Source organism: Sus scrofa, chromosome 4 (genome assembly GCF_000003025.6).
Source record: "Sus scrofa isolate TJ Tabasco breed Duroc chromosome 4, Sscrofa11.1, whole genome shotgun sequence".
Lineage (NCBI taxonomy): Eukaryota > Metazoa > Chordata > Mammalia > Artiodactyla > Suidae > Sus > Sus scrofa.
In genome coordinates, this window is record NC_010446.5 from 107,284,210 (window position 1) to 107,309,173 (window position 24,964).

Genomic DNA, 24,964 nt, shown 5'->3' on the forward strand with positions numbered 1-24,964 from the left:
GAATCTCTAAGGAAGTCTTCATCTCTGCTCCTTTACTGAGTTTGAACAAAGCTGAAAATTTCCTGGTCTTCATCCCAATCTGTCTTGCTTTCATTTATTTTTTAAAACATGTTTTTTTCCTGTAAAAATATACGACGCAACTATAAATTGGAGGTTATGTCTGTGAAAGTTGGGATGGGTAGGAGGGGACGTCGAGCTGTGCTCCTTCGGCACTCTTAAAATGGATCTCAGTATATATGTGGCTGATTTGCTTTGCTGTTCAACTGAAACTAACACGACTGGCTAAGTCAACTACAGTCCAATAACATTTTTTTAAATTTTGTTTTACTGTAAGACTATGTTACTTTTATAGTTTTAAAATATTTTTTCTGATGACAAGTGGCAAACATTTATTGTAGACAATTTGTAAAGTAGAGAAAAACGGAAAGCAAAAACTCTAACCCATTCTTGTCCCTGGCTGTACCTGGTGAGTGGGTGCCTACCTACAGTGGGTGCCAGGCAGGACCCTCTGGGCTTCCTCAGGGTGGAAGGGAAGAGAGGGGATGGACCCAAGGCCGGGGAAAGGTAACTTGGGGTCTAGGTTGCTTTCTTGTTTTGTTTTGCTTTATTTTTGCTTTTTAGGGCCATACATACACCTGGCATATGGAAGTTCCCAGGTGGGGGGTCAAATTGGAGCTGCAGCTGCCAGCCTATACCATAGCCACAGCCAGATCCAAGCCATGTCTGTGACCACAGTTCACATCAATGCCAGATCCTTAACCCACTGAGGGAGGCCAGAGATTGAACCTGCCTCCTCACGGATACTAGCCAGGTTCATTAACCACTGAGCCACAACAGGAACTTCCATAGGTAATTTTTATAATCTCTCCACCAGCCCACATTTTCGGCTTCACTGATACCCACCACCACCTCCCTCACTTTCTGGGGTTCTGAGGAGCAGGCTGGCTTTCTTCTAGTGCCCTTGGGGTCCCTGACCCCTGGGCACTTAGCGGTCATTTTTTGGTATAACAAGTTGGTCAGTGTTCTTCTGTCTGCTTTTAAGCGTCTCAAATTTTGTTGACATCTCTAATGTGCTATGGTCTCCTCCTGCTCTTTTTTTTTTTAATTAAAATTTTTTATTTTTATTTTTTAATTTATTTATTTTTCCGCTGTACAACATGGGGGCAAAGATACACTTACATGTATACATTTTTTCCCCACCCTTTTTTCTGTTGCAATGTAAGTATCTAGACGTAGTTCTCAATGCTACTTAGCAGGATCTCATTGTAAATCCATTCCAAGTTGCATCCGATAACCCCAAGCTCCCGAACCCTCCCTCTCCCTCCCTCTCCACCCAGGCAGCCACAAGTCTATTCTCCAAGTCCATGATTTTCTTTTTTGTGGAAATGTTCATCTGTGCTGTATATTAGATTCCAGTTATAAGTGATATCATATGGTATTGTCTTTCTGACTTATTTCACTCAGTATGAGAGTCTCTAGTTGCATCCATGTTGCTATAAATGGCATTATGTCGTTTTTTTATGGCTGAGTAATATTCCATTGTGTATTTATACCACATCTTCCTAATCCAATCATCTGTCCATGGACATTTAGGTTGTTTCCATGTCTTGGCTATTGTGAATAGTGCTGCAATGAACATGCGGGTGCATGTGTCTTTTTCAAAGAAACTCTTGTCCGGATGTATGCCCAAGAGTGGGATTGTGGGGGCATATGGAAGTTCTATGTATAGATTTCTAAGGTATCTCCAAACTGTTCTCTTGTTCTTTACCCTTATGGGGTTTTGCCTTTTTGATCTTTTTTTATAATTTTGTAGGGTTTCCCAAAGGCATAGATGTTCAACTTGACATCTTTAACTAGAAGTGTCCATATTCTATTTAAAATATTTTGTGATATTTTTAATAACTATGTGATAACTCTTGCATGTAGATGTGCCATAATTTTTTTTTTGTCTTTTTTTTTTTTAAGGGCTGCATCTGTGGCATATGGAAGCTCCTGGGGCAGGTCAAACTGGAGCTGCAGTCTCCAGCCTACACCACAGCCATAGCAACACCAGATCTGAGCTCCATCTGCAACCTACACCACAGCTCATGGCAATGCCAGATCCTTAACCCACTGAGCAGCGCCAGAGATCGAACCCACATTCTCATGGATACTAGTTGGGTTCATTACTGCTGAGCCACAACAGGAACTCCCTATGCCACAATTTATTTAACTTTATCTTATAGGTACATTTTTGCCTCTATTATTTATTTCCTTAAAACACTACATGGGGACCTACTGGACCTAGGGATATGAGCAATGTGGAAACTCTTTGCAGGGACTTCCTCACACAGAAAAGTCATCCTCTGTATATTCCAGCAGAAGTTTTATGGAAGCGCTCTCTTCTCTGTCCCCACAAGCCTGCCCCCTCCCTGGATGCTCCACTTTCTCTTACATCCCTTCTCCCTGAAGAGTGATCGTTAATTCTGTTTGATTTTCCTTCTCTTTGGCTGCTGTTCCCTACACATAGCTCCCCTGGGCCTCAGGGAATCAGCTTCTTGCTCTGAGCTCACCTAACCAGGATCAAAATGTACTCCTGAAACATTCTACAGGGCTCCCTTCCAATCATGTTTTGCATTTTGCATTTAGCCTGAATTTCCATTTTGGCTCTTCTGTATAGGAAGCTTCATCAGGATGCTGGTCCTTTGCTTCTCAGCCCTGTTACCTCTGCAGCTTATGCTGTGATATTCTCTCTGCTCATCTGCTTGTTGGTGGGATGAATATTTGTGCCTTCGTCTTATTAGTCTGCATCTCAGAATCTCTGAGGCGATTGCCTGACTAAATCCGCCTGTGATTTTGTTGGTCTACTCTCAGTAAAAAAGAGCTTGCTTAAAAACTAGATGAGTTCTGTGTATAAATATAATCTCTCTGCCAAAAATTTGCAGAGGAAAATGCTCAAGCTGCCACATTTTGCATGCTCGGAGTGAGTTGATTGATTTGAGTAATTTGGGGGTGGAAGAGGGCCTTGGATGGTGCACAGTCCATGCTGGGCTCACCCTCTCCTGGTGCCAGACACATGCGGAATCTCTGAGGATGTTCTAGCACATTTAAAGCCTAACTAAACAAGGGAGTTCCCACTGTGGCTCAGCGGAAATGAATCCTACTATTATCCATGAGGATGCAGGTTCAGTCCCTGGCCTCTCTCAGTGGGTTAAGGATCTGGCGTAGCCATCAGCTGGAGGGTAGGTCACAGACGCGGCTTGGATCCTGTGTTGCTGTGGCTGTGGTGTAGGCTGGTAGCTGCAGCAGATCCGACCCCTAGCCTGGGAACTTCCATGGGTGTGGCCCTAAAAAGCACCAAAAAAAAAAAAAAAAAAAAAAAGCCTGACTAAACAAGTCTGAGAGTCTTCCTCAGGGGTGCAAGCCCCTGTGTCCTTAGTTCTATGTATTCTTCTAGTAAAGAGAGCGCCCACATACTGCACTATTTATATCCTGAAGTCACAGAAACACAACACTAATTTTAGTTTTTAATGACAATAACACCAAAGCCAAAAGATGGGGATTAGACTCCATGAAATTCTCTCTATGCCTTTTTCTTGCTCTATTTTTGTGTGTGTGTGAGTGTCTCTGTCACTTCATATTTTCCTTCTTTATTTCCAGGTATGTGTCAGCTTGTCTATTTCTATTGTTCATTCTACACACCAATTTCCTTCTCCTTTTCACTTTTTCTCTCCCATTAGTTTTTCTTCCGTTCTTTCCCTCTTCTTTAACAGGTTATAATAGAATTCTTCTGCCATGTACATTTTTGCTCTGCAATACTGAATTGTTGTCCATTTCTAGTTCTGTATATTCAATAGTTTTCTGTTCCCAATTTTCAAGGAAGATGACTGAAGTCTTTTCATGTCTTTCTCTTTAAAATATAAATTACTTTTGATTCATTGATTTCGGGCTGAATATTTTTTTTTTCCCCTCTCTGGGTCAGTATCGCCTGGTGGCAAAATTTCTTTATGCACCTAAGCATTCTTCAGCCAACATTTCTGAAGTGTTATGAGCATTCTGCTATTTATTCCAGTCATTTCTCTATGTCCATATATCCTTCTTCATCATTTAAAAAGTCTTATTATTAACATAAAAATAAGATATAATTCAAAAACAGATTTAAAAAAAAAAAAAAGCTAACATTGGCATTCCTGTTGCAGCTCAGTGGGTTAAGAACCCAACATAGTGACCATGAGGATGTGGATTGAATCCCTTGCCTCATTCAGTGGGTTAAGGATCTAGTGTTGCCAGTGAGCTGCAGCACAGATCACAGATACAGCTATACAGCTAGGATCTGGTGTTGCCATGGCTATGGTGCAGGCCGGCCGCTGCAGCTCCGATCAGACCCCTAGCCTGGGAATTTCCATATGCCGCAGGTGCAGCTGTAAAAAGAAAATAAAAAGCTAATATTTATTAACATTACCAGGCACTCTGCTAGGGGCTTTGCAGTAATCACCTCGTTTGAGCTTTGTTCAAATGTCCCCTTCAGTGAAGCCTTCTCTGGCCACCCTATCTGGGATGCCAACCACCTTGACCAAGGCTCTCTTGCTTTATTTTTTTCTCCTTTGGGTTCATCTCTGTATAACAGACTATTCCCCCCCCCCAACTGCCCCATTATTTAGCTTCTTTCTTCTCTCTCTCTAGAATATGTGCTTCCCAAGGACAAAGTTTTTTATGGGCTTTGAGCATTGCTGTATATCCTGGCACCCGGAACAGTACCTGGCAGAGAGCGGACCCTCAATAAATACCAGTTGAATGAGTAAATGAACTCATTTACTCTTCACCACAACCCCATAAGATTTCTTCTATTATTATCTCGATTTTTTGCTTTTTTAGGGGCACACCCGTGGCATATGGAGGTTCCCAGGCTAGGGGCTGAATCAGAGCTACAGATGCTAGCCTACACCACAGCCACAGCAACGCCAGATCGGAGCCACATCTGTGACCTACATCACAGCTCATGACAACGCCAGATCCTTAATCCATTGAGTGAGGCCAGGGATCGAACCCACATCCTCAGGGATACTGGTTGGATTCGTTTCGCTGCTCTACAATGGGAACTCCTATCACCCCCATTTTAAAGATGAGAATGCTGAGGCACAGAGCAGTTAGGTAACTTGCTAAGGTTATATAACTTGTAAGTGGGAAAGCTGGTAACCTAATCCCAGCAGTCCAATTCCATAGTCCCTGTTCTTAACAACTAGCAAAGCTACCAGCTACACACATTTATTTTTCATTATTTTTGTTAGAGTGCATGTTACTTTTTTGTATATTTTTGTTCTGTTTTGTTTTCTTGAGGTCTCGATGATGTAAGATATTATCTAAGTTACAGGGTGCAGCACTGTGATTCTCAGGTTTTAAAGGTTATACTCCATTTATAGTGATTAAAAAATATTGGCTATATCCCCTGTGTTGCACAATACATCCTTGTAGCTCATTTATTTTCTACGTCATAGTTTGTACCTCTGAATTCCCTACCCCTATATTGCAGGGCAGGGTAGAAGACCTGAATAGACATTTCTCCAAAGAAGACACACAGATGGCCAAGACACATGTGAAAAGATGCTCAACACTGTTAATCATGAGAAATATGCAAATTAAATGCACAATAAGATATCACCTCACACCTGTCAGAATGGCTATCATCAAAAAGAACACAGGGAGCTCTCTCGTGGTGCAGTGGGTTAAGGATCCGATGTCACGGGCTCTGGTTGCTGCTGCAGCTCAGGTTCAATCCCTGGCCTGGGGAATATCTACATGCTGTGGGTGTGGCCAAAAAAAAGGGAACACAAATAACAAATGTTGGCAAGGATGTGGTGAAAAAGAAACCTTCCTACACTGTTGGTGGGAATGTCAATTGGTGTAGCCACTGTGGAAAATAGTGCAGAGGTTCCTCAAAAACTTAAGAATAGAACTACCATGTGACCTAGCAATTCCACTACTGGGTATATATCCAAAAAAAAAAAAAAGAAAAAGAAAAAGAAAATGCTAATAAAATGCTAATAAAGATACCTGCACCCCAATGTTCAAAGCAGCCTTATTTACAATTGCCAAGACACAGAAACAATCTAAGGGTCCAGATGAATGGATAAAGAAGATATAGTATGTATATATACATACCCCATACATATATATACATACACATATAACATACACACAGTGGAATACTACTTAACTATTAAAAAGAACAACACTTTGCCATTTGTGGCAATATGGATGGACTTGGAGGGCATTATGCTAAGTGAAATAAGTCAGAGAAAGACAAATATGGTATGATACTACTTATATGTGCAATCTGAAAAATACAATAAACTAGTGAATATAACAAAAGAAGCAGACTCACAGATATAGTAAACTAGTGGCTCCCAATGGAGGGGAGTAGGGGAAGCACACTTTTTTTTTTAAATAACATAAGGGAAAAAATTATAGAAAATTGAAGTTCCTTTTTAAACTCTTTCCTGTTTCGATCCCTTCTCGCCCTCCTACATGTAACCACTGACCTAAAGCCGGTGCACACCCACCCTTGGGTGTGTATTTTCTGTTTAGAACTGTCTTCTGGGGGGCTTCTGGGAGACAGTGTGCGAGAACAGCGCATAGAGGTCAACAGAATCTACACCACTGAAAACTCCCCAATCCATCTCTCGGGTAAAGTATTAACTGCTTTTGTTCCTTCCACTTCCCTATTTTTTTTTTTTCCCTTTTCTACTTACAGACACTCATTTTTCTAGCTGAAAATAGAAAACCTTATCAGATTGGAATAACAGTCCCTCTTGCTGTAGTTTTTTTTCCCCAAAGACGGGATGAGTTTGAACCTCGTCAGAAAGCCATCTGCTGTGTACGCACAGACTCTTCAGAGCCAGAAAAAGAAAATGAAGAGAGAGGGGAGGGGGAAACCCTGGCTTTTACTCATTTTAAAACAAAGCGCTGTGGCTTGTGCGCTCTTCGCGTTTGACAAAGGCTGACCATGTGGGCTGCCTGGGAGCACAGGGTGCGAGTCCTGCATTGTGCATGGTGACCTTGCAGAACTTTGTTCCTCATAAAGAAGAGGCGCCAAGTCTGGCCCTCTGAGCCTGGGCCAGTTCTCGATGGAAAATGGCCACTGCCCACATCATCACTGCCATCCCTCTGCTGGTTCTGTTTCATTTACTGCTAAGCCTGGTATGTCAGACCTGCCAGTCCTGGTGCAGGACTATCATGGAAGGATGCTGTGAGGGCTTCAGAAAATGCTTCCTTCAATCCTTGGGCTGTCCTTGCGGCCCAAGGCACCCTCACACTTGCCGTTGCTGGCAGATCTTAAGCTAAGGGGCTGCCCACTCCTGGCTTCTGTTTGAAGTATGAAATACTTCATTCTTAACCATGAGACTTACGGGACATTTCCTCCCCTAAGACCCCTATTGGACAAGGACTGAAATAGGTAACTGGGCAAGGCCAATGGGAGAAAACCACTTCTCTCTGGACCCCGCATTGGTAACCCCCCGTCTTTAAAGGATAAAAACACCTATAGGACAGTAGAAAGGGGGACCCTTCTTCCCCCTCTCAGCCTGTCCTGGGAGCTATTTGTTTTCCTGTAATAAAGATTTTACTTGCAAAAAAGAAAGAAAGAAAGAAAAACTTCATTCTTTACCTTCCTCAAGTCTTAACCTTCTACAGCAAAAAAAAATCAACTGTGCATGAAAGCCCAATTTCAAAACACAATATTTTCATGTTCTTGAGAACATTCGAATAGTATTTTTTTAATTTAATTTTATTGTCTGTTTGTAAGTACAAAAGTAATACAGGCTGTGAAGCAAATAATATATAAATACATAACTTAGACAGGTAAAGGTCTTTCTTACCCCATCTTATAGAAAATTGTTCACAGTTTGATATACATCCTTCCAGACTTTTTCATGATTCACACTTTTTTTTTTTTCAGTTATGTAAAACTCTGCTTCAGCACACTTTATACTCCCCATTGTACTTATTCTGCCGTTTCACCTCTGGCCACTCATGTCCCATGCCTCTGCTCCAGACCGGAATCTCCAGGAGCACCGAGACCCTGTCTGTCTCATGTAGCTGTTACAGCCCCAGGATCTACCTCCATGCCTGATACGAATCTGCTGAATAAATGGTCTCACTCTGGCCACGGGAAACAGGCAGAACAGGCCCTATGATGCCTTTTTGCTGATAAGGAAACACATTCAGAAACAATTCATGACTTATCCAGGGTCACAGCTATTAAATGGTGGAGCTGAATCTCCACACAGGTCTTTTGATTCCACATCAAAAGGTCTTTCCATCCAAGTATATCTTCCCCTTAATAAATGCCGAGGAATCACGACCAGGCCCCCAACCAGAGGCTTAACTGTGTTCAACTTACCCCATAGTCTTCATTTCACACAGAGGGGAAAGGCATTCATTTTTTTGTTTTGTTTTGTTTTGTCTTTATGGAGGTTCCCAGCTAGAGGTTCAATCAGAGCTACAGCTCCTGGCCTACGCCACAGCCACAGCAATGCAAGATCCAAGCTGCATCTTCAACCGACACCACCGCTCACAGCAACGCTAGATCCTTGACCCACTGAACAAGGTCAGGGATCGAACCCGCAACCTCATGCTTCCTAGTCGGATTCGTTTCTGCTGCACCACAACGGGAACTCCAATGCATTCAGTTTTGACTTTTTTGAGTTAGGAGTAAATAAGCTAGAGAGGAAAGATGACCCTTCATTATTTCAGAAGATAAAACAGTTCAGGGAGTGATGTGCGAGGTTGCTTGCTGAGCAAATGATTCAAACATGGAGCTTGGCCGTGTGCTAGCAGAACTGTGGGCCTCTCTCAACGCTTGGATCCCTCCCACAGCCCTGGGCTCATGGCTGCCCACATCAGCCTCCAGGAGCTCAGGCAAGCTTGGGCCTCCACGGCGTCCCCTGGAGGTGAGGATGGAGAGGCGCGGCCCGAGGTGCAGAGAAGCTCTACAAGCTCTACAAGGGCACTCGCCTGCAGACTGGCATTTCCTTCCAGATGCTCCGGGCTGGCAGAGGAATAATGGAATTGCAATTGGTTCCAAGATTGTCAAGCATGTGGCTCCGGGGAAGAGACTGACCTCCCAAATGACTCTCTTTTGTTATATAATCCTTTTTTTTTTTTTTTTTTCTTCTGCCACTCTTACATAGATCTTAGCTCCTTTATTTTCAGAAGGGACAATTTTCTTCAGGGAAGAATTGTGCCAATTTTTCGACATTACAATGCAACGTAAAGGACATTTGTCTTCCTTCCCTTGTTTCCATTTTGCTTTAAGCCAGTTTGAGCGAGTGATTCTAATCTAGAATAGCTAAAGGCAGTCCTTTCCACACTCATGGCTTTAATCATTAAAAAACGAAATTCTTCCCCTTTCTTGCTCCTTTGTTCTTCTCTTCTGCTTTCCTCTTTCTTCCTTCCCTCCCTCCTACTCTTCCTTTCTTCCTTCCTACACAGCATTTCTAAAAAATATTGTTTTGTAAAGTACTTTGTTCTTAGAAGACATTGATTCTATACATGTGTGTATACATATGCATATATTTTAATAATAGTATGGAAAACTAACTTAACCAGATATTTTTAAAGTCCCAGTCATTAAAGCTAAGAGATTGGATGGACTTGACCATGAATACAAAGACCATAAAACTGCTATATAGTTCCAGGTATATATGGCAGTTAAGTACCTTATAAAAGTAACACTTTTCAAATCAATAAAGAGAAGATAGATTATTCAATAAATGGTGTGGTGAAAAAACACTGGCTAGCCATTGGAAAAAGTATGCTTGGATCCAAACCTCTTTTTTTTATATCAATTTAAAATCCAGAAATATCATCAAAAGTTCTCATAAAAAATGAAGCCGTAAAAATAGAAAAATAAGTAAAATTGTTCATCATTTGGGGATGGTGAGACCTTTGTAAGTATAATATTAAAAAATCAGAATAGAACGTATTGGTAGATTTTGCAATATAAAAATTATATCTTCTCGCCAAAAACTTAAAAGGTTGAGTGAAAGAGGACAGATTATGAAAATGCATTTGACCCACATAAAGTTAACATCCTCGATGTACAATATGCTTTTGTAAATCAATAAAATTTGCTTATCAATCCTACCCTCAGGGTAGTAGGATTAGGGACAATTTTTACTTTCGTCTTTATAGTTTTCTATATTTTTGATATTTTTTACAGTATTTATAATACGTTAAATCTATTATCAGCTTGGAAAATCACTCGAAAAATATAGATGGACATCTTTTTTCTTAATACTTAAAATCTAAAGCCCCAAATAATCTCCCAGAATTGTCCAAAGGTTCTACTTTGTAAGAGTAATCATTTCACTTGGCCTTTAACATACTCATAGAGTAAAATAAGACCAACTAAAAAAAAAGTAAGATACATGAGACATAGTCGGGGAAAAGTCATTAAGAAAAAAGAATATGAACTGGCAGGCCCCCACATCAAGGCCATTTGTTCTTTCAAAACCTTATTTGAATGTAAATCTTCGGATTAAAAATTTTTTTTTTGAGGATAAGAGTCCATTGAACAAAAGCTCTTTCATCACTCAAATAGTTATTTTTAGTGCTAAGGTCTTTTCTTCTTAATACGGAGTGGATTTTTTTTTTTCTCTCTCTCTCTCCTTTCTTCCCTGACATCTAAGTTGTACCATTAAGTTAAGTGTATGATTTAAAATTCAATTTTACTGAAGCTGCGGGTAGAATTAAAGGGATCATACAGACGAACGATTTCATTGAATGTCACCTCACATAAATTTACATAAAGCTGCAAAAATCTACACACTCTAAAGTGTCTTCTGAAGGAGAAAAGGGAGAGAAGTGTACATTTATTGAGCACGTCGTTTGCCAGACGCTTTCTCGGGCTGCTTTGGGAAGGTCATCTCATTTAAACCTTAGAGCCAGAGGTGAAATCAGCAGCGGCATCTTCATTTTATAGAGGAGAGAACAGGCTTGAGAAATTAAATGATTCACGGGCAATCACACTCACCTGACGCAAGCACCCAGGCAGGACCCTTCCCCTGCACCCAGGAACTGTCTCCAACGCGTCCGTCTTCTGTAACATAAGAGAACGTGGACAGCTTAGGTTCCCTGCATGGTCCTCAAGTCCTTAGCTGGTGTCTGGAACAATCTGCAGACCAGAGACGCTTCCCCTCAGCAGCACATGCTGCCCCATGCTCAGAGCCCAGGGTGGGTGTCCTCCGCCCCAGCCAAGGCCGCTGGAGTCCTGGCTTCCGTCACAGCAGAATCTGACCACTACAGCTGCTGGCCTCGGCGCCACTCATGTTACATATTTTGGTTCCTTATGTTTTACTTGCCACTACTTATGTCCATGGCCTTTGGGATATATTTTCCCCACGCGGGTGCGTAAGCTCTGGCTGGCCCAGCTTCTCACTGGGCGTGTGGTCCCTCCAGGCTCACCTGGATTCTAGGTTGGGTGCAATTCGGGCACAAGCCTAATCTGCAGACAGACTCCAGTTTTCCCCCAGAACTTAAAACAACACAGGGCTGATATGTGCATAGAATCAGGGTTGCATTGCACATTTTCCTTCTGACATTTCTGCCAGAAACTTGTTCCAACAGAGGGACACTGGCTAGCTGGGAGCATCACCTAGGGGGCATCAGCTGCCGATGGCGGGCTACTCCTATCTGCACATGGGGACTCCCAGCACGGCTGTCCTCCTGGGACGAAATGGAGCTGCTGCAAGACACACTCTTCCCAGAGCTTCCTTGCCTCCCTCACCTCCATCTGCTTCTCTGAACCTCCTAGCCATCAGGGCTACATGATAGATGCTAAAGGCTCATTTTCTCATTACTAGTGGTCCAAGAGAAAGCTAAGTCGCTGCAAACTTAGTCTGTATCTGTTACTGTTTCAACTCCAAAAGGACCCAGGTACAGGGGCTCAGTGGTGGAGCTCCCTGGTGACCTAGCGGGTTAAGGATCTGGTGTGGTCACTACTGTGGCTCAGGTTTGTTCCCTGGCCCAGGAACTTCTGCATGCCACAGGCACAGCCAAAAAAAAGTGGAGGGGGGGCACTCCATGTATCCCATCAAGCCCCAGCCTCCCTCGACTCTTTCGTTTCCCTAACACACCTGCACACCTTTGTTGCCGAGCGTTTGCTGTTGCCACTGCATGGACTGCCTTTCCCCCATCTCTGTCCCTGGACATTGGTAAGAGCGCCCCCACAAGCTTCCAGACCCCCACCGCCATCACGATCTGCTCACCCCTCCGTATTAGCAATGGTACCTTCCTCTGCGTGTGCATGAGACCGCATATGTTTTGATCAAACTGATTTTCTTTATCTTATTTCATTTTACGCATTTTAAAACATTATTCCAAGAAGAGGTCCATACTCCCCTGATTTCCAAAGGCACCAAAAAGTGAAGAATCCTTGACCGAGATTGTATTCAGTGACTCGGGAGGGTAGAAACCATGCCGTGGTCCTTTTCCTGCCCTCCACATATAACGCTGCCCAGCACACAGTAGGCCATTGGTGCCTATTTGTGGATCTGAGCTGGGCCCATGTGGGTGGCAGGCCTCACGACCTTTGCAGCCATGTGTCCCCAAGCAGCACACACTGCTCTGGAAGGTGGTATGTCTGCTATCAATGCCCAGGGTGACTCTGATTTTACATGTGCCGCTTGGCTGCTCTGCTGACCAGGGCCCAGCATGGCCTTGGGGCTCCCATGCTGCTGAGCCAGCTGTGATCACATCAGGCTGGGATCCAGCTGTGAGCATGTCCATGGCTTCTCAAGGTCACACAGGAGGCTCTATCTGAGGGCTCAGGATCTCAAGTACTAAATACAGTTTCAGCAGAATTCCTTTTAGCTAATTTGTCTTCTTTAGTATCTGACGAGGAAAATTAGACTCATTGTTCTGCTCTTAATAAAAATAAAATTCAATCCGGAGAAGCAGCAGAAAGCTGGTGGTGTCCGCTCAGCTATGCAAGCTTGTCACTAAAGCTGATTGATAGTTTCATGAGCGTGCAAAAATGATATAACTTTTATGTCCCTAGAAATTCCTCATTATACGTCTTACCCCACTTACTGAGGATTCTCAGTGGTGCAAGGTTCATACTCAGGGATGTTTTAGGAAAACAAAGGATCTGCTAATGAAACGCAAGAGGAAAGAGCCGGGCTGGGGCAGGGGCTTTCAGTGGCCTTGGAGCATCTACTGCATCCCAGATCCTGTTTTAGGCATGTCACAAACCTTTCTCATTTATTCCCACAGCAACCTTCTGTGTTAACTATGATGATCTTGGGAAAGCCAGGATTCAGAGAGGGTGACTGACTTGCGCAAAGCCACACAGCTAGTAAGGAGCAGGTCTGGGTTTGACTCAGCTTTGTCCCACTGCAAAGCCTGTGCACTTTCCAAATCTATCAAATGGTCTAAAGAGAGGACTGCTTCAAGCCTGACCTGGATCTCTGGAGTGACAGATGTTTGGTCCTTTCATCTGGGTCTGTCTGAGTGCCCATGGCCCCTGGTGCCACCTGACCTAGCCACAGTCCTTGCTGAGTGGGTGAAAGAGCCACTACTTTACTGACCGTGAACTGAGCAACAGGCAAAGTAAATGGCAGGAAGTCCCAGAGCAGGTGGCAGCACTCAGTTTCTGCCAGATTTATGAAGGGCAGAATATTGACTTTTCTGAAATTCCCAAATGCCTGGCTGTCTTTGCCCCTTTATCCTGCTGTCTCTTCCAGCCAGCGTCCTTCCCACGCTCTCCCCTAAACATCCCACAGTGGCTTCCTCTTCGTTTCTTAGTGTACCTACCACAGCAGAGGTAGATGAATCTCCCCTGACTCTGATTAGACCTAGTGTGTACCCCTCCCAGAGATATTTATTATTTTCCAAGAGTCAAAAACTCTTACAAGTAAGGAGTAAATTTATATCTGTGAAGTCTTTGAAGAAGATGGGTTAGGTACTCTGAGAGAAAGCTCGAGAACAAAGGGAGGGAGGGAATGTCTTTCCTGTGGAGCCCCTGATATTACATTTGCTGGGCAGTTGCCAAAAGTGAAATCAGTCCTTTCAAAGTCTCCATGCAGAAAAGGGAAGCTTCGGGCACTGTGGGTGGGAATATCAATTGGTGCAGCCAGTGTGGGAGCCAGTATGGAGGTTCCTCAAAAACCTAAAAATAGAACTACCATATGACCCAGCAATTCCACTCCTGGGTATATAACTGAAAGAAGTGAAAACACTAACTCAAAAAGATTCCCCCATCTTCATAATAGCATTATTTACAATTGTCAAGATATGGAAGCAACCTAAGGGTCCATCAACAGACGAATGGATAAAGATGTGGTGCATCTATATAATGGAATACTACGGAGCCACAAAAAAGAATGAAATTTTGCCCTTTGAAACAACATGGATAGACTTGAGGCATTAGGCTAAGTGCAATAAGTCAGACAAATACTGAAAAATACAAAAAAAAAAATTAGTGAGTATAATTTTTTAAAAAAAGAAGCAGACTCACAGATACAGAGAACAAACTAGTAATTACCAGCTGAGGGGGGCGGGGGGCAATATAGGGGTGAGGGTTTACGAGGTACTAACTATGAGGTATAAAACAAGCGACAAGGAAATACGGTACAATGTGGGAAATACAGCCAATATTTTACAATAACGATAACAGGAATATAACCTTCAAAAATTGTGTTGCTATAGTGTATAACTTATATAATATTGTATAGCAACTCTACTTCAATTAAACATAAATTAATTTTTTAAAAAGTCTCTGTCCAGATGAGAACTCTAGGCCTGGTTCTGTAACCACTGGGCCAGTTTCCTGTAGCTTTCTAAATTCCCAGCAGGGTTTGCAAGAAGCCATTGCTTTCCCCTTTGTTTATGATGTTGCCTCTTTGTAGAGGCGCCTCTTCTTCAGCTGCCCCCTTGGCTGTCAAGCCATCTGCCACTGTATCATGATGCCAGGACAAAAGGGGATGCCCTGTGAGCAGCTGCAGGCCTGTAACAGTTGTGTCTCAGCCAGGCTCAGCTTCCAGTCAGGGTTGGGCTTTCAGGGCAAGACAGAGGCCAGACCCAGTCAAGGAGATTTCAGTCTGGCGGGATGTGTGGTGACTCTAAAGTATGCCTGCATATTTGTGGTACCTGGAAGGGGAGTGCTGCCATAACAAAAACCCAAAATACGGGAATGGCTTTGGCACTGGGCCTGTTGAGTGAACAAAGGTAGATACATGGATGGATGAAAACAAATTAAAAAAAAAACACATGGCGGGAGTTCCTGTCGTGGCTCAGTGGTTAACGAATCCGACTAGGAACCATGGGGTTGTGGGTTCGATCCCTGGCCTTGCTCAGTGGGTTAAGGATCCAGCATTGCCATGAGCTGTGGTGTAGGCCAGTGGCTACAGCTCCGATTCGACCCCTAGCCTGGGAACCTCCATGTGCCACAGGAGCTGCACAAGAAATGGCAAAAAAAGACCAAAAAAAAATTTTTAAATTAAAAATAAAAAAAAGCACATGGCATAATCTGGAAACTGAATTACTTTGGAGTTACTAGAGCAGGGGGTCCATTTTGATGGGAGGTGCAGGGATTTTCTTCATTCAAGAACTGTTTGTTGGAGTCCATTGTGGCCCAGTGGAAATGAATCCAACTAGGAACCATGAGGTTGAGGGTTTGATCCCTGGCCTCGCTCAGTGGGTTAAGGATCTGGTATTTCCCTGAGCTGTGGTATAGGTTGCAGATGTAGCTCAGATCTGGCGTGGCTGTGGCTCAGGCTGTGGCGCAGGCTGGCAGCTGTAGCTCTAATTAGACTCTTAGCCTGGGAACCTCTTTCCCTCCTTAATCCTCAGGGCTTTATAGGGTCTTGGCTCCTTCTCTCCCTCTCCCGCCACCCCTACCCAGACTCAGAGTCTGTTTGTCCAACCCAGACCCGCCTGGGCCTCAGCTCCATTGATGGCAGGATAAACTGGTCCCACAGAGACAAGGCTTGCTGACCACTGTGGGTGGACCGCTGGGCCTGTGTTGTGCTCACTGGGGCAGGTGGGCTGCGAGCCAAAGATGAACACCTCCGTTAACCAGAATGTCCAGGCAGTTCTTGGGGAGAGAGCAAGAGGGGCAGGAGTGAAGAAATATTTATGTTTCTACTCTCTGGGGAACAATACGACAGCCTAATGCCCCTGGAAATCTTTGCAATGTCATCTACTAAACTATGTAACTAATGTCTAGTTTTCATGAAGATAGTATCTATTCAACTAATGGCTATATTCATAATACATTAGCATATCTATTTACCCTTAATAAATATTTAATAACAGAGTTCCCGTCATGGCTCAGTGGTAACAAACCCGACTAGCATCCATGAGGATGCAGTTCAATCCCTGGCCTTGCACAGGGGGTTAAGGATCCAGCATTGCCGTGAGCTGTGGTGTAGGTCGCAGACGCCACTCAGATCTGATGTTGCTGAGGCTCTGGCGTAGGCCGGCAGCTATATCTCCGATTCGACCCCCAGCCTGGGAACTTCCATAGGCCACAGGTGTGGCCCTAAAAAGTAAAAAATAAAAACAAAAACAAAATCAAAAATTTTTTAAAAATCTATTGAACATCTATGTGACAGCTCGTTAATGCGCTGTGAAGTCAGCTCTGTTTGGGGGTGAGGGTGGCAGAGTGTGCGATAAGGTCTGAGTTCAGCCTCAAGACAGGTGTGGGGCGATGGTCGAGGCCTTTGTGGGGTGGGACTCCCCGTGTGAGTTACACAGTCATTCCACAAATAGAGAGCACCTCACACAGGCCGGTGCTCTTGTAGTTACTGGGGTGGCAGAATACCCGCCCTCCCAGAGCTCGGCTTCTTGGGGCACGTCTGTCTACTGCCCATCTCTTGCTGTCCCACCTCAAGTGCAGCCTGGTGATGCTGAACTCAGACTCTTACATCCAGCAAACTCGCTTCTTTGCCCCTCAGTTTGTGGTGCCTGTGATTCACGTCTTAGCGAAGAGTATTCTTATGCATGTAGCGACTTGAAACAGAAAGAGGGTATCATCCCTCGTTTTTCCCCGTTATTAACTCATTTTTGACCAAGCCCACTCTGCACTGCTGTACCACCACCCATCAGACCAGCAGGTAACTGCTGCTTTACGTGTTTGTGTGCCCCGTGATGAGCTCTATACCACAGCACCTGGTACACAGGCGGAGCTCGGCAAATATTTACCCAACGGAGGAGGGAGGCACTTGCAATAAAGTCACCATAGATTAAATTGATTCGTCCAGACCTCGGAAAATACACCATTATTACCGTCCTCCTCTCCTCTCCCTCCAGCTTTCCTAAGGCATTGGCTCTGGTCAGGTAATGACAGCTTTTGCTGTCTATCCCAGCTACCATTTGGCAGCATCAAATCCCATCACCGACCCTGCTCCAAAATCGTCACATCCAGGCCTCTCAAAATCCAGTCTGAATTCCTGCCTAGGCCAGGCTCACTCTCACTCCGGGGGCCTGGCCTGCAGTTTTCATTTGGCTCATCTGCAAATAGATCTGCTTTTTTTCTTTTTTTTTTTTTTTTGCTTTTTTAAAATTTATTTATTTATTTTAATTTTAGGGCTGCTCCCGCAGCATATGGAGGTTCCCAGGCTAGGGGTCCAATCAGAGCTGTAGCTGCCAGCCTACGTGACAGCCACAGCAATGCCAGATTCGAACCATATCTGAGACCTACACTACAGCTCAGGGCCACACTGGATCCTCAACCCACTGAGCAAGGCCAGGGATCGAACCTGCATCCTCATGGATGCTAGTCAGATTTGTTTCCACTGAGCCATGACAGGAACTCCCACAGATCTGCATTTTTCACACAGCCTCCTCTGTGAGGACGCACCCCTCCCTCCACCAGATGTAAAGGACACTCTCATGCGAGCACCTGCTCCTCTCAACCTAGCAGTGGGGGACCAGCCTACTGCGCTATGTCTCCTTTATTCATTCATTCATCCGTTCATGTTACGTTTTGCCTTGCTCTGCAGCTAACAAAGATGTAGGGAAGTGGCAAGCATCAACAGGGCCACCACATCCAGTTGTGCAGGATGTTCACTGCACAAAAGCACATAGTGAGAGGGAAATCAGGAGCTAAAATTCAGCCCATTATCTACTCACTAAGCCATGCAGCCCAGCACAGGCTACACCTGCCCAGAGAAGGCTTTTTTTTCATGTGCAAAGTCTTCTGTGTGCCAGAGTGAGATTTAAAAGTAGAATGAAAGACGAAGAGAGAAACAAAGCTGAGGACAAAGGGCAGCCAGGTATTAAGACGTGAAAACCCCCAGGCGCAGACACGTGTTCAAATCCTTGCCCAAGTGTGTCCCCCAGGAAAAAGAGAGCCAGAATATATCCGAGATGGGTAACAGCTGTCACTCCACAGGAACAATACGAAGGATTTTGGGGAACACAGGTCACACTTGCCTTGTGCTCTGGCTGCCATTGGCCTCATTTCTAGATGAGTGTAACTGGAGAGACTAATCAGGTAAAGCAAACATTTATGAAGGACAAGGCATCACCCTCTCCTTCCCCCACGTGGAAGGGTCGGCATTACTAGTTCACGCAAACACATTTACAAGAGCAAATGCTTGTGCCTGAGCACTGGCCCCGTCATACCAGCAAACAACCCAGGTAAGCCTGCGACCATGGTATCTTCTTGGAAGTTTCCCTTTGCACATTCCTGTTTCTGACTCTGCTATGAATTCTCTTCATGGAGGGAATGAGAAATGGATTTTGCAAGGCTGCAAGAGTCTCAAAGCCGAAAAATAAAGATCAGTGGCAATTCCTAGCCCTTCCATGTCTGATCCCTACTTACTGGCTTCCTTGTACTTGGAAAAACAATTAAAAAGGGCTTTAGCTTTTGGATCTAAGAGTCACACCGCAACACATATCTCATCCTGGCTGACCCACCAACACGCTGAACTCAGAACAATCTAAGAATTTAACTCACTTATGGCACCAGGAAAGAACTATAACTTCTGCTTACTGGGCCCAGGGGCTTGAATTAAGAATTTTATAAGTATTTCACTTTGTTTATTATGTGTAATGCCTGGGAATAACTATTATAATAAACCAAATGATAGTCTGACCTCAGACCCACATCTTGTAAGACCCACGGGCCCAAGATTATATTAACAAATGTAATCGACAAAAATGATGAAATCTAACATGAACTCGGCAGGTGTTTCAGGAAGGTGACGGAGCCATTCACCTGCCACCCCACCGGGGAATGTGTCTGGCTTTGTGGGTGGCAGCTGGGAACTTGGGAGGGTCAGAGGCCACCTTCCTGGAGTCTGTCCCAGGATCCCTCTGTGGTAACTTTTGGGGATCTGCAGGCCACCCAGCAGCTCCCACCTGCGTGCTGGGCACCTGCCACCTCTCAAACGTCAAGGGCCACTGTTAATTTCTTTCCGGTATACTCTCAATATCTCTGAGTTTATACTTATAAAATGAGAATAATACTCCCTACCTCAAACAGTTCTTTTGAGGTTTTTTGTTTCTTTGTGTTTTTTTGGGGTTTTTTTGGGATAATGTATGTCAAGCGCCTAAAGTACCTGGCACATTAACAGATCTCAACATATTATAGTCATTATCAATCTTAGGAGAAACAAAAAGGTAGAAGGTAGGGGTTACTAGTCCAGGTCCTCTCCTTGGTGTTCCTTCTCTGGGTTAACTAGCTTCCTAGAAGATAAAGCAGAAAGGGGATCTCATCTTGGGTGCCCTACACTGCACTTGGGTTAAGGTCTGTGTGCTGAACACTTGCAATGAAGACTGCTTTGTATTCATATCACTGTGGGGCTAGAGGCTGAACACAGCCTGGAGAATGGTGCCCAGCTCTTGACCTGGATAAGCCAGTGAGTCTCCTGTAGTAGTGTACCTTCATCAATAATAAAAGGCTCTTTATACAGATAGGACCTAAGACACATAGCCACTTTAAAAAAAAAAAAAATGTGCCTCAAAGGACAAGAAGCAACCTTTAAGAAGGTGTAATGTGACAGCAACACAAATAAAAACATTAAAAAAAAGAATAACCGTCAGGCTCCTGTCCAAACCCTCGCGCTATATCACACAAGCAGGGAGAGAAACCCAAGCTGTCAGGCTTACATAGCAGAGGAGAAAAAATTCAAGTACCTTGTGCAAAAGGAAACGGAGGATACCGCAGATCAAATGTTCGGGGTGGGGGGGGTGACTCCGTTTATTATCTCTGAAAATTGAGTTAGAAAACCTTCATTAAGGTCCTGAAATCAGAACAGGCTCTCATTTTGCACGCCTAAACAAAAGCGAAAATTGGAGAAACCATCCCCCTCAGTGGATCTTGAGCCCCAGTGTCACACCAAACCCAAATGCAAACTGTTATTGTCACTGGCGAGACAATCCTTGAGGGATTTGGGTCCCCCTACTCTGCCCATATTCAGTCCTCTAAGAATCAGGGCTCCAGCCAGGGCTAACAGGATAGGCCGATCACGAGAAAGGCTGACTCTCTTCGAGGAGGCTCTGTATAAATCCTGCTACAACAGGCAGGATTTTCTTCCCACCACAAGGGGCAGAAACCCATCACAAAGGAGCATAAGCAGATTTATTGGCTTCGGTAAAGAGATGGATTCAGGGGCTCAAACTCTGTCTTTAAGTTTCCCTTCACCTTCACATCCATCAGCTGTGTTTCTCATGATACATTGGCTTTGTTTTCCCCAGGTGGTGACCTTTCTCCTTGCCCCTGTGAGGCTGGCTGAATGGAGCTCCAGCATTACTGGTAAGCCTTGCGATCCAAGAGGCAGGTAGAGCGGCTTTCCTCGGGCTTCCATATCCATGCCTGCAGCACATTCTGATTGGTTGTGCTTGAGTCATGTGCCCAACCCTGGGCCAATCACTGGTGTCAAGGATGAGCGGTCTGTTCTCATTGGCCAGACTGAGGACAGTCGTTCTCCCTGTGTTGGAGGAGGTGAGGGCAGCCCCACCTGAACCACAGGGAATGGTTTCCACAAAGCAAGGAGTGGTTTTCTTTCCAGGACAGGGGTGTGGTGCCTAAGTTGGGCAGGCAAAAGCAGCAAAAGGCCTCTACTTCTGATCAATAGGAGATTTCCTTGTGGGGGCACGGGAATGCAGCCCTGTGAACACCTTGACTTTGGACTAACAGGACCATTTCAGACTTCTCTCCTCCAGAAATATAAGATGATAAAGGCTGCTATTAGCTTAAAGTCATACTGCTCATGAGTAGCAGAGCCTTGGCCTGAATCCAGACTTTCTGACTCCAGATCCCATGCTCTTTTCAATAGACCTGCTTCTCTGTTGGCAAAGGCTTCCAAATGCCCATGATGGGAAGTCCTGGTGGGTCCAGAAAAGGATTTATATGGCACTGTTATGGGCTGAATCTGCCCCAAATTAGTATGTTGACATCCTAAACCCAACACTTCAGAATGTGACTGTAGGAGTTCCCGTTGTGGCTAAGCAGGTTAAGAATCTGACTAGGATCCATGAGGATGCGGGTTCGATCCCTGCCCTCGCTCTGTGGGTTAAGAGTTGGGTGTTGCTGTGAGCTTCGGCATAGGTCACAGACGAGGCTCCAATCTGGTGTTGCTGTGGCTGGGGCGTAGGCCAGCAGCACCGATTCAACCCCTAGCCTGGGAACTCCCATATGCTGCAGGTGCAGCCATAAAATGCAAAAAACAAAAAGAATGTGACTATACTTGGAAACAGGGTCTTTATAGAGGTAATTAAGTTAAAATGAGGTTATTAGAGTGACCCCAAATCCAATATGACTGGTTACCTTATAAGAGGAGGAAGAGATTAGGACACAGACAACACAGGCAGACAGAGGGAGACAAGGCGAGAGAAAGCAGCCATCTCTAAACCAAGGAGAGAGGCCTCAATGCTTCATCTGACACCTAATCTCAGATTTCCAGCCTCCAGAATTATGAGACAATAAATTTTTGTCATTTAAGCCACCCAGTCTAAGCATTTTTTATGGCAGAACCAGCCAACTAACATATATGCTTTACAATATACAAAGCTTTTTTCTCAGACCTGAGCTCACTTAGTTTTCACCACGATCCAGTTGAATAGAGAGTATTATCCTCATTTTATTGATGAAATACTAAACCTAAGAAGCTATTAGCTTAAAGTCATACTGCTCATGAGTGGCGGAGCCTTGGCCTGAATCCAGACTTTCTGACTCCAGATCCCACGCTCTTTTCAATAGACCTGCTTCTCTGTTGGCAAAGTGCTCGGTGCCATGGCTGTCATTTGTTTTCCTGCCCAGCAGCCATTTCGAGGCAGATTACACTCGGTCCCCTTAATCTGGAGAGTGGCTGAGTGATTTGCTCCGGCTTATACAATAAGTTGGTGGCAGGAATGGTATTAAAGCAGCCCCTGAAATTCTAGGTCATTGCTAAGTGATAATTCCTTATTTCTCCAGTTCACTCAGCCAGCTCCAGAGAGTCGAGAGCTTGTTCCTGGCTCTGAACGGTAACCGGCCCTGCCTCTAAGGCCTACTTCAGGGGAGCCTGCAGGAGGCAATCCTGGAATTCAGATGCTGAGCACCTGAGGCTCTCCCCCTACCCCTTGTTTATAGGCCTCAGTGCAAGGGCAGGATTGATTTGACCCTTAAGAATCTGCTTTCATCAGTCACCACCTGCCGGGAAGAGACTTGAACAGGGTTCACCTGGGGTTTGCTTTCAACTTAAAGTAGTCATGGCTTTTCCTGAGAATATCGATTGAAAAGTTGATATCAAAATAGGCAAAGGAGCCAGACGAGCAAATTCCAGTGGTTTGAGTTCTTTTCCCTTTAGGGGGATGGGGTGGAGGTGCAGGACAGGCATGCACAGCAGGAGTCAATGTCAGAATACATGAAAGAGAAAATGGTACCCACAATCTTATCACCCCAATTTTTCTTTCTGGCGTGCCTTTTTGGGTTTTGTGCAAATGTGCGTATAATTTTTACAGTTACACTCATGGCAAAGATGAGATTGTATATTTTCATTTAACATCATAACATAAACATCTTCCCAGGTCATACCATATAATCTTCGAGATCCTATTTTTTTAAATGGAGCATAATATCACTTGAAGGGAAGGACCCCCCCTTTGCACCATCATTCTTTCCTTAGTCATTAGGTTGTTTCCAAGCTTTTACTTCAAGGGACACATTCCTGTGCAGACTGCAGAAAAGCAGCAGGTTCTGGATTTGGCTGGGAGTTTGGTATCAAACAGTGGCTCCGTTTACAGGTGGGTACCCAGGGGCCACCCCGAGGCCGTAGAAACTGATGGAGCAGCCAGTGTGGAGGGAAGGCTGAGTGGGGAGGATGCACAGGAACCAGCAAACCAGAGCCGGGCGTGATTATCCGATTTCCCACCCAGACTTTCCTGCCTTTCAGGGGCCCCTGGCAGCTACTCAGCTAGCACTGGGGAGCAAGCAGCCTGTGAACACAGCAGATAAATGACAGAGGGTCCCATTCCAGCTACTGCAAGAAGCAAAACCAACCAGCCACCTGGGGGGGGGGGGGGTCCATGCTTCCAGCGCTTCCCAAGCCACTGAGCGTTAGGTCTCCTGAGACTAAACACTCAGGCTACTCGGGGGACTTAGCCGCTAACCCCATGAGCCTGAGCAGAAGAGAAATGGTGTGTCTTGCTCATTCCATCAAGCTGCAGGCCATCTGACCTGATCCTGGCATATTTTTCTGCTTCTCTGCAACTTCTGCCTGAGGGGACAGAAGTGCCAACCCAAACGCAGCCTGGACACAACCCCTTCGGTTCTGCCTGGGCCAGAAATTCCTCCTGCTCTTGGAACTCCTCCCAGAGTTTCTTACCTGAGCCCTTTGGGAAAAGCCCCCCGTCGCAGAGAACGGCTGACAGCTTTGGGAAATGGAAACAGGCGGGAAGGCAGAGGACGCTTCCCTTGCATTTAAAGTCGGCTCCATTTGGAGGCAATTTCAAAAAGCAGGCGCACTCCTGCGGTCACTGGAGGCCAGGCTAATTCGCTGCCTCCTGGCTCCCTCCGCCCCCTTAGAAAGAGTTGAGTTTTGGCGTCTGAGGGCCAGAGAGAATCCTATGGAATCTTCTCCATCATCCCCTTCGTGGCCCATCTCAAGGTCACTCAGGGCCTGCCTGGACTGGTAATAGTAGAAGAAGCCAACTGTGACAGAGTATTTATTGCTAAGTACTGTGCAAAATGCTTTACATAAATACCTCAAATAATCCTCACAACTCTATGAAGAAAGTAGTGTTATTACCCCCATTCTATAGATGAGAAAGCTAAGGCCCAAGTCACAGAGCAGGTAAGAGGTACCAGTGGACTCAGTACCCACACTGAGTACACACGCTCTCTGCTAGGGACACCTCCTCCTGCCAGCCTATTAATAATAATGATAACTGAGCCCTTAGGAAGCGCCAGGCACTTTGCTAAGGCATTTGCTTGCATTCCTGTAGCCCCTGAATGAGGAAATAGAGACTCAGAGAGGTTAATTCACTTCCCCAAAGTCACATGGTTAGTAAGGGACTATGACAGGGAATATTTTCCTCTAAAATCCAATTTCTCCTCCTTGTAAAATAACAGATTCCCATTCTTAGCTGAATCTGTGGCCTTCCAGAACCAAGACCGTGTTTGCCAGGTTTTGTTGAGCTAGGTGAGTCCGTGTGACTAAATCACGCGTAACAGCATGTAAGCAAAAATAGAATATGCAACTTCCCGGAAATGTCGGCCTTCTCTCCTTCCCTCCTTCCCTCCTTCCTGCTGGTGGAACGCTGACCTGCGAGCTGGAGCTGGAGGGGTACAGCTTGAGCCATGCCACGACCAAGGCCGCTACCAGCAGAGCCACAGGGCAGAAGGAGCCTGGGTCCCCTCGGACTCCACAGAACTGAGTCAACTCAGCCATTTCGAGGTCGCCACCCCTCAACCTTTGCATGAAAAAGAAGTAAACCCCCAACGTGGTCAAGCCAGCCTAGTTTGCGGTTTTCTGCCATTTACAGCCAGACCAAAGCC

General features: G+C 45.0%; 1 long non-coding RNA gene across 2 annotated transcripts in view; it reads right to left on the minus strand.

The window, feature by feature from the left end:
• The window catches only part of LOC110260343, a 131,843-nt gene that overhangs the window by 67,879 nt on the left and 39,000 nt on the right, over window positions 1–24,964 (minus strand). The window contains exons 1-2 of one of the 2 annotated variants that reach the window (XR_002343501.1): window positions 20,122–21,390; window positions 11,012–11,077 (exon numbers count right to left, since the gene is read on the minus strand). This is a non-coding gene — a long non-coding RNA (uncharacterized LOC110260343). Of the gene's footprint in view, window positions 1–11,011; window positions 11,078–20,121; window positions 21,391–24,964 lie in introns of those variants that run through there. The other variant, XR_002343502.1, reaches the window with a different exon arrangement.